The sequence below is a fragment of the Panthera onca genome, chromosome B4, assembly GCF_046562875.1.
Source record: "Panthera onca isolate mPanOnc1 chromosome B4, mPanOnc1 haplotype 2, whole genome shotgun sequence".
Lineage (NCBI taxonomy): Eukaryota > Metazoa > Chordata > Mammalia > Carnivora > Felidae > Panthera > Panthera onca.
In genome coordinates this window covers 49,741,564-49,752,007 of record NC_138345.1, presented here as the reverse complement: position 1 = coordinate 49,752,007, position 10,444 = coordinate 49,741,564, and the positions used below count along the sequence as shown (strand labels likewise).

The window sequence follows — 10,444 nt, the reverse complement described above, 5'->3', positions numbered from 1 at the left end:
CCGCTGCGCTCGGGTCGAAGCCCTGCCCTCCCCCCGCCCCCCCCCCCCGCGCTGTGTCCCCTATTCGGGGGGGGGGGGGGGGTGTGAGCGGTTAGTATAGGACCTTGGTCTCCTCGGACCTTTCCAATGTGGGAGTGGAAAGCAAGGAAAAGGCAGGTGAGTCCTAGTTAGCTGAAAACAGTTTTTAAAGGTTTTACTGTAGCGTTTTTGAAAGCTTTAAAGCTTTATAGAAGATTTAAATCTCTGGGGGAGAAAACAAAACCTGATTAGAAATCATTGATAAAATTGCCTTCCAGTGAACTTCGCTTTGCCTGAGCACGTGGCAGGCAAAAGCTGGCAGGGACACCATATAACATTTAGTAAAGAGCACCTATAGTCTTCCAAATCTGGGATCCCAAGCAACTTGCTTCCTCACTCTGTCCCCTCTTGTTCAGGGTCCAAACTGGATTTAGAGGAGATTATATTGGATCAGTTGATTACACAATCAGCTTAGTACGGTTTTTCAGGGACATTTAGGGAGTATTTTAGGGAGGCATGGTTATTCTAACGTCAATATCTAGATTAGGGATATTTCCAAGCTTCCTAGTCCCCACAAAAATATTTATGGATCTAGCTTCCCTGGTTTTATCTAAAACCGTTTAAGGATTTATGTTTGCAATCTATGTTACTTCTCTCCTGGTAATACTTCTCACACATTTACCACCTCCTGTGTAGTATACTGCCTTTTCTTTTTTCTTTTTTTTTCATCCTAATTTTACCTACTTCAGGTTCTAAGGAGTGCCCTCAGGACTAGCTGTCCAGGATTTGATGGACAAGTCCTTGTTCTACCAAAAAAGGAAGTAAGACTTACCAGTTTGCTCTAGGAAGCAGAAATTAATCACAAGTCTGAGAACAACTTCTGTACAAGCATCTCAGTAGGAGTATTTGGGAATCTAGCATCAGTGCTTCATTTTCAGGTCTGTATCTTTGAAAATTATACTTGTTTACTTATCTCAGTAAAGTGTTCTGGAACCTGTCTATAACACTAACAGGAGTAGGACGGACTTTGAGATGAATTCTCACCATAGGAGGTTAGTACTCTTTTCATCTATTAGGAGGTGATACAGCCCAAACCATAATATTACAGACAAAGGCACAGAGAGCTATTATTAAGTAACTTTATCTCTAGAATTCCAGTTGAGCAGTTCTAACATGTTTTTGAAAAGAAAGGAGCGAAAGGAGCACCTGACTCATCTGATGCTCTAATTATAAAATGTATCCAAACTTAACTAATCAATGAAGAAACCGTGAGCTCCTGCTATCAATAATCCATGAGCAATTATTGCCTGTTATATATATGACACTGTCTTTAGTACAATGTCAACCCTTGGCAGTAATTAATTTAATTCAAAAGCCATTTATGAAGTGAATTCAAAGCACTTGGCTTGATGCTAAAATCTGAAACTAAGATAAATAGCATCAGATAATTTTGCTCAAGGAGTTTATAATCTAGAAAACAAAGACAATGGCCAAAAATGTAAGAAGGCGACCAGACTTGAGGAAGAAAATATTTCCGTTTAGAAATGAGAATGATAATTGGGGTATGAACTAGGGCAATAAAGAATTGACACCTTTGGGGCACCTGGGTGGCTCAGTCGGTTAAGCTTCCAACTTTGGCTCAGGTCCTAATCTCATGGCTCATGGGTTCCAGTCCCCGGGTTTCAGTCCCCCTCGTGCTCTGCACTAATATCTCAGAGCCTGCAATCTGCTTCCTATTCTATGTGTGTGTGTCTCTCTCTGCCCCTCCCCTACTCACACTCTGTCTCTCTCAAAAATAAACAAACATTTAAAAAATGAAAATAAAGTTTTTATCCAATTTGTTTTACCTTGGGTAAAGGGAGGGGTTCAGACTTTGAACCCTTCTCTTCATCATTGTTTTAAGTCTATAATAAAATCTTTCAGGGAAGTCCTATCCAAGCTCCAGGACAAGTAATTCCCTAGTAAATATTAAAACAGTTTAAAAGGTCAGTGATTTGGGGGTGGGGAGAGCAGTGGTCATTCAGCACAGTAGCTGCCACAGCAAAGACAAAGGAAATCAAATCAGAAAGGTCTAGAAGAATAAAGCTTTTGCAATCTTGCAGTTCTTGCCTTTTAAAAAATCCACAGAGGAGAAATATCAGAAAGGACTGACATCACTACAAGGCATGGCTTACTGTAAGTGGAAGGGATCAGGTGCCCATCATTTCTTGTAATTATTTTAGATTTTTTTTTTCTAAATCCACAGAAAACGTGTCCCTATAATCTGAAACTAATGGGGCATATCCTTCTTGAAGATTTGAGTAAACATGCCTGAGAACTTTTAAGAAAAGTGAAATAAAAATAAGCAACATTCTAAGCATACAAATTTTATTTTAGAATTATAATGTGCTTTTTAAAACTATACTAGAGGGGTGGCTCAGTCAGTTAAGCATCCCACTTCAGCTCAGGTCATGATCAACTCTTGATTTTAGCTGATGTCATTATCTCACCGTTTGTGAGTTCAAGCCCTGTGTTAGGTTCTGCACTGACAGCTCAGAGCCTGGAGCCTGGATCATGTTCTGCGTCTCCCTCTCTCTCTGCCTCTCCCCTGCTCGTGTTCTCTCTCTCTCAAAAATAAATAAATAAACAATTAAAAAATAAATAAATAAAAGTATACTAGATTGTTTATTTCTTCCAACAATCCTGTAACAGAGTTCTTATTTTTTTTATTTTTCCTACTATATATATATATACACACACACATATATATACACTGTGAGATAATTCCGGAGCATTTTGGGTTTTACCAACTTCTGACATAAACTCTGAATCTACTACCTACATAAGGTAAAAGTAGCTACAATGAGAGAAACAGGACTAAAGAATAACAAAACTCATGAAACTAATCAAGAGAATATGGCAAAGGTATAGGATAGGCAAGTAGGTCAAAAGAACGGAATACAGTCCAGAAATAGAATCACACTGAATCAGTCAATTGATTTCCAACAAGATGCCAAAGCAATTCAATGGAAAAAGGGATGTTTTCAACAAGTGGAGCTGTAACAACTAGACAGCCATATTTAAAAAAATAATGTACTTTAACTCTAGCTCACACCATACACAAAGATTAATTCAAGATGGATCATAGACTTAAAAACTAACACCATAAAACTTCTAGAAGAAAACAGGGAAATACCTTGGGGGTGAGCAAGGATTTCTTAGACCACGCACAAAAAACACTATCTATAAGAGAAGAAAAATTGATAAGGTGAACTTCATCAAAATTAAAATCTTCTAATCAAAAAATATCATTAAGAAAAATGAATAGGCAAGCTATAGGCTGGAAAAAAATATTCTCAAAACATTTATCTGATGAAGAACTTGTATGCAAAATATACAAAGAATACCTATAACAATAATTAAGAGACAGAAGTATACAATTAAAACTAGAAAAATGTGCAAGAGATTTAAATAGACAATTCACAAAAGAAGTTATATAAATGCCCAGGGTCATATACAAAGGTACCTGATGTCATTAGTATTCAGAGATATGCAAATCAAAACCACGATGAGATACTTCTTCCCAAACATTAGAACAGCAAGAATTAAAAAGACAGAGAAAATAAAATATTGATCACGGTGTGAAGCAAGTGAGATTTTTAAAAATTTTTTTAATGTTTATTTATTTTTGAGAGAGAGAGGCAGACAGAGAGGAGCAGTAGAGAGAGGGAGACACAGAATCTGAAGCAGGCTCCAGGCACTGTGCTGTTAGCACAGAGCTTGACGCGGGGCTTGAACTCATGAACCATGAGATCATGACCTGAGCCGAAGTTGGATGCTTAACCGACTGAGCCACCCAGGTGCCCCAGCAAGTGAGATTTTTATAAATTGACTGTGAGAGTATAAAATGTAACACCCACACTAGGAAAACTCTTGTAGTTTCTTATAATCATAGATCCAGGCTATAATCCAATAATTCCATGCTGAGGTATCATTCAACAGAAATGAGGACATATAGACACAAAAAGAATTGTTTAAGAATTTTTTTGCAGCTTTATTTATAATTGCTGAAACTTGGGGAAAATTAAATGTCCATCAGCAGAAGAATGGAAAACAAATTGTGGTAACATTCACATAAAAATACTAACTAGGTCAATATAAACAAAATAAAAAGAAACAACCAACACAGAAAAAAACACATCGGGGTGCCTGAGTGGCTCAGTCGATTAAGTATCCCACTTCAGCTCAGGTCATGATCTCATGGTTCACAGGTTCAGGTTCCAGCCCCATGTCAGTCTCTATGCTGTCTGCACGCAGCCCACCTCAGATCCTCTGTCCCCCTCTCTGCCCCTCCCCTGCTTGGGCATACTCTCTCTCTCTCTCTCTCTCTCTCTCTCTCAAAAATAAATAAACATTTAAATAAATATTAAATAAATAAACATTTAAAAAAAGAAAGCAAAATACAAAAGACTGTATCCTGTAAAATTTTATTTATGTGAAGTTCAAAGAAAAGGAAAGCTAATCTGTGACAATAGAAATGAGAAAAGTGGCTATTTGCAGTCGGATGGGGTACCAATTGACTGAAAAAGAACCTAAGAAAACTTTTGGAGTGATGGAAATGTTCAGGATATCTACATGAGAGTACTCGTTTATCAAAACTCAATGAACTACACATGTAAAATCTATATACAAATTATATATAATTCTCTGTGTACAAATTATACTTCAATAACAAATTAATTTTTTAGGTTTTTAGTGTTTATTTTTTTGAGAGAGAGACAGGGACAGAGCACAAGCAGGGGAGGGGCAGAAAGAGAGAGACACACAGAACTCGAAGCAGGCTCCAGACTCCGAGCTGTCAGCTCAGAGACTGATGTGGGACTCAAACTCACAGACCATGAGATCATGACCTGAGCCGAAGTCAGATGCTAAACCTACCGAGCCACCCAGGCACCCCTCAATAACAAATTAATTTTAAAAAACTATGAATTCTTGGGGCACCTGCGTGGCTCAGTCAGTTAAGTATCCAACTCTTGGTTTCAGCTCAAGCCATGATTTCATGGTTTGTGGGATTGAGCCCTACGTTGGGCTCTGTGCTGGCAGTGTGGACCCAGCTTGGAATTCTCTCTCTCCCTGTCTCTCTGTCCCTCTCCCCTACTCGCACATGCATTCTCCCTCCCTCTCTCTCTTTCTCAAAAAAAAAAATAAACATTTTTTAAATTTATGAATTCTACGAAAGGCGGCAATGGGCTAAACCTAAAATAATTGCATATTCACCTCTATCAGTTCCTTCTTAATATTGGTTTGAAAGTATTGAAGGAAAATGTAGGTAAATATGTTACAGAGGAAACTGTGAACTCCTTGTTTATTTCTGTGCTTCTCCCTCCTCCATAGAAACAGTAGGTATTGCTTGTTTTTCCCAGAAAAGGGATATTCTTAAGTGCAGTTGTCTGCCAAGGATTAAGCAGGACATCATCCCTTTCACTGAAGCAGTCAAATAGCAACACCTAATCCCGCCAAGATTCTCTGGCAAATGTGGCCGGCAACATGGAGACATAATTCTTCATTTGTAGGATTAATGCTAACTTCTCGGGCACATACCACTACACTCATTCATGGATGCTACTATAAGTCCAGGGAAGGCATCCTGACACTCCAGTTTAGTTACATAATTTAGGTTAATTTAACCAAGCCCTTCAGTGTAGGTGATATATTGGAGACTTTAAAACACTGAATTCCCAGAAGCAAACGTGAAAATATTTCAAGTTTAGAAAATAAGCACTATGCACCATTTGCTAATATCTCCGTAATTGCTCTTGCTTCTTTCACATCATATAAGCTTACTGACAGCAATAAACAGAATGTACTAATCCCATCATTTCTACCATGGAGCCTCTGTTACAAATATTAGAGCCTTCCATGTGCTGAGAGAAATCACTTGGCAAATCTCGTAGAGCCTACATTTTTTTCCTGCCAAACCTGTTTAAAAGTCTTCTTTTTCTCAGTTTTGATTTAGTAACTTTAGATCTCTGCATTATGTTGTGTTTTGCACGGAGCTATTGACTTCAGCTAAGGAACCGTGAACAATAATTATTTTGCATGACTAAGCTCTGGTACACCATTGTCAGACAGGCACTTTACGGTACCAGTAGTTTCAAAATTTAGAACAGAACTGTCAAACAAGCAAATGCCTACACCAAAGACTTCTATTTTCAAGCTACAGGCATGAGTTCTATGATGTGCAGTAATAGAGTGAATCTTTGTGCTCTTGTGAACGCTCCTGACTTGACAGTCCTAGAAACGAAAGCTGGTTTCTTTCTAGAACAGATATATCAGTGGTAGCAACAATACAAATTTTCAAGCAAGTCTCAGGTATGGCATGAGTGCTGGAAACGGGAGACTTGGGCACTGAGATTATTAAATGCTAAGAAGTACTGTATTTATGATGAGCACAGAACAACATACCTCAAACTGAGAACATCTGATTTGGCTCATCTTAGTTGGACATCTTTCCAACCATTTCAGAAAACATTCAGAGGGTTACCAGTTTATACGAACTAAAATTTTTATCCTAGAAATCATATAAATCTAATAGAAATGTTTCTCAACTTTTTAAAAAGCGCAAGAATGGAGCACATTACAGCAAATATTCATAGACAGGGACATAGATTTTCTATAAATTAAATGTATTTTACTCTTTCAGCACAGCCAGGTATGACCCATCAAGAACACAGGCCAAACAATTTCTGTTTAAAAGTTGACATTCTACCCTTTACACTTTTACAACACTTCAATTTTTTTCCAAAGGTCTTTTCTTCCACTGATAATTTGATTCTTAAAACAGCACTTTAGGACAAGTATTACCTTCTTGGCATAGATTTAAAAACTTAAGAACAGAGGTTAAATGACCTTGAAATGTGCTATGATCATTGAAAAAATAAAGGGAAGGATGGGGAACATGGATAAGATGCCTCTCAGATGCCTCTGTCTTTAAATATTTCCTTTTTATTGACCCAGGCCAGTGTTCAGGATCTCCGAAATAAATTCATACTAATCTATTTTTGTTGATTTATAAATCAGAATTCTTATATTAAATAAAAAGAGGAAGTTCTGCCTTCCCTTTGGCCAGACTAGTCCTACCTACATTACAATGTACTCCTTTTCTAAGTGGGAAACCAATGGAGAAATAACAAATTGTCCAGAACAAAGGAAATACTTCACCAGGTTGTAGTAGAACTTGGAAAATGATCTCAGGTGCCCTTCAGGGGATACCTTCCACGTGACTACAGAAATATTACCACAATTTTTAACTGGATTCTCCAATTTATCTTATGTCCCCACCAGTGTAGCCTACCCAGCTCTGCCTATTTGGACTTTCTGGAACACAGCTCTGATAAAGTCACTCTCCTATACAAGAAATTCAAGATAGGATTCAAGAAACAATGATTTCAACCGGCCTACCTTTCCAATCTCATCTGTAGGATGCATTATATTACAGTAAAAGTAAAATGTTGGGAAATGGACTGGACTTTCTTACTTCATTTGGTCACCTTCTGGGACATCTAAATCTTGATGTAATACGGAAATAAGTTGGACCTGCACCCAGCTATAATAGTAGCCAAAGGAGCTTCTCTTCGAAAAGAGCATAAAGGACTCATTGGAAATTGCTAACGAGACATTTTGAAAATAGACAATAAATCCTAGTTATACATATGTGAAACTATAAAATTTGCATTATGGAAAATTTTTAGTTTACTAAAACTCATGCCTTTCCTGAAACCCTCAAAAGGAGGTGGCAACTAAAAAAGAGAGATTTTAAATAACTCTATAGAAGATAGAAGAGAGATAAAAAGAAGAAAGGGTTGCTAGAGCAGAAACTTTACAAACCAGAGCCAGTAGGTCAGCAGGAGCTATTGGAGAAAGGATTGAGATGGGGATAGGTGGCTGGGGAAGAGAGGAGCTTCAGAAGAAGAACAGATGTAACCAATGAGGATTCTCATCAGGATTTCAGGCACAATGTGTAATGTAACCTTCCTTCTCTTTCATTCCCCATATAGTCCTTAGTAAAGTATCCAAGTCTCTCCAAAGTCTTAGGGAGTTGATTTTCTTTGTGGAACTCCTAAGAGGTGCTGAGTTGGCCTCCAACAAACAGATCGAGAATGTAGAGGGCCCTTGAACACAGCCATGTCTTGCTTAAACCACTAACGTACAATGAATATAGAGCAACTCTGATGACAGTTCCAAGTCCTCCTTGGGAAGAAAATGGCAATAATTGGATTCAATCACTCAATAACTGGCAATAAGTTGATCCAGAATGATTTTTCCCCCTATATATTCTACTCTATTTTTGTCCAGCAAAACCCATGCTGCATCTTGCTTTAGAAATTTTACTGTGATATCTTGGTCTTTACTTGGGCACTTGCCCTTAGTGCAGTCCACATATATGGAAGTCTATTTATAGCTTCTATGGAAAAGTTTTTCTTTTCAATATGATCTTTAAGTGCTGACTGGCTGCAAACAATAATATTCTCTACGTCTGCTATCTCTTTGTAATATCAGTGACCATCTAAGCTCTTACTCACAATGAACAAGCAAGTTAGAGATGGAGTTTAAAACCTCTAGTAGGATAAAGTTGCTTCCTGCTTAACATGAGATCTGAAAATAGATTGGTCTACATTGACAGTGACAAGACTCTTTCTGTCAATACTGTGAAGCTTCTATCCTTCCTAATCTCTGTCAGCGATGGCTTAGGAATGCCAAAATGCTTTAATAGCTTATGGGGCCAGTGTACAAATGATTGATATCTTAACTGTATATGAATTTCCAGGACAGGCAGAGAAATCAGAAGACTGGGAGAAAAGAGTCTAAATGCATTGCTTACTTTGGGGTTGGTTAATCGACATATGTTCTACCAGTTTCCATTGCTGTACCTCTCCTCTGTTGTCTTATCTGAGAATATCTTCTTTTTTCACTTCAGTCTATCTAAAATTCACATAGCTTAACCTAACTTCTATTTTCCCTTAATTTTGAGGCTTTTGCCAAATTAAAAGTGATTTCATTCTCTACTGAACTTTTGTTTTACCTTTTTTATGGTATGTTTACATTATCTTATGATTTGATTGCTTTCATAACATTATAACACTCCCACTAGACTACCCATACTCACCTTTAAATACACAGTGAATATATAGGGCTCTAAGCTTGTTGAGAAACAATGTGCATGTGTGTACATGCATGTGGACACACACATGCACACATACACAGACACACAAACTAGAAGGAAATAAACAAAATGGTGATAATTGTACTTTCTGGCCTATAGGCATCTGTATGATCTCCATTTTCTTCCTTTTATTTATCTCTATTTTTGAAAAATGTCCATCATAATATCCATTACTTTTTTTAATGTAAAATACAATAATAAACATTTTTTTATCAGAAATTCAAATATTTGAGTACTCCCTTTTCCAAACTTTTTTTCCCCACAAAATACTCTCAAATGATATCAATAAAATACAAGCCACTGACCACGTAGGGTTATTTGCAGGAAGGATAAATAATCTTAGTTCTCATGTTCAATAATGAAAACAAACTCAAGTAGCACCAGTTCAAGTGGTTTTCAAACTACTTTTTTAAATGTTTATTTATTTATTTTTGAGACAGAGAGAGACAGAGAGAGACAGAGAGAGAGAGAGAATGCACAAGGAGTAGGGGAAGACAGAGGAAGAGAGAGAGAGAATTCCAAGCAGGATCCACACTGTCAGTGTGGAGACTGACACAGGGCTCAAACTCATGAATGGTCAGATCATGACCTGAGCCAAAATCAAGAGCTGGATGCTTAACCAACTAAGCCACCCAAGCACCCCTCAAACTATTTTTTAAGTATAATTCTGTTTTTACACAAAATCTTACACAGACTCTTAATATTTAAATAATTTACACCAAGGTACAGGTTTCTCAGGTGGTCCTAAATCTCTAGTGGTTGGAGCAAATATGCATTTCCTTGGCTAGGAAATCCCTAAATCACTTTCATGGAATCTTGGGGTTCCTCTAGTCCAATCCCCTTATTTTTACCATAGAGGAAAATGAGATCCAGAGAGGTTGTAATATCTGTCAAGATAACTCAGCTGGTTACTAGAGCTTACACTTTCTAAGTCTAAGGTTCTGGCTATTATGCCATAATGTCCTAATTCCTAATTGCAATTATTTTAGAGCATTACATTTCTCTGACTCAATTCTAGATTGTGACATACATGTGATTTGAATTCTTGGCTCCTTACCCTTTGCTAGTCTTCAATGTCTAGAGTCCTGCTTTCATTTGAGACCTCAGAGATAGTTTCCCTGCCAAAAATCTGATACTCAATAGCTTTTATTGGATTTCCCAGGGCTTGTCTTAATGCCTGGCCTGTTATCTGACCATATGCTCATTGCTACATTGTTCCTCTTT

The 10,444-nt window shown here is 37.5% G+C and overlaps 1 long non-coding RNA gene across 1 annotated transcript; it reads left to right on the top strand.

The window, feature by feature from the left end:
- The first annotated feature begins 85 nt into the window (after positions 1 to 85).
- Positions 86 to 9,594, top strand: LOC132694659 (uncharacterized). Its single transcript, XR_009617429.3, has 3 exons — positions 86 to 156; positions 768 to 956; positions 7,342 to 9,594. It is a non-coding gene; the product is annotated as an uncharacterized LOC132694659 (long non-coding RNA).
- Positions 9,595 to 10,444: the final 850 nt, after the last annotated feature.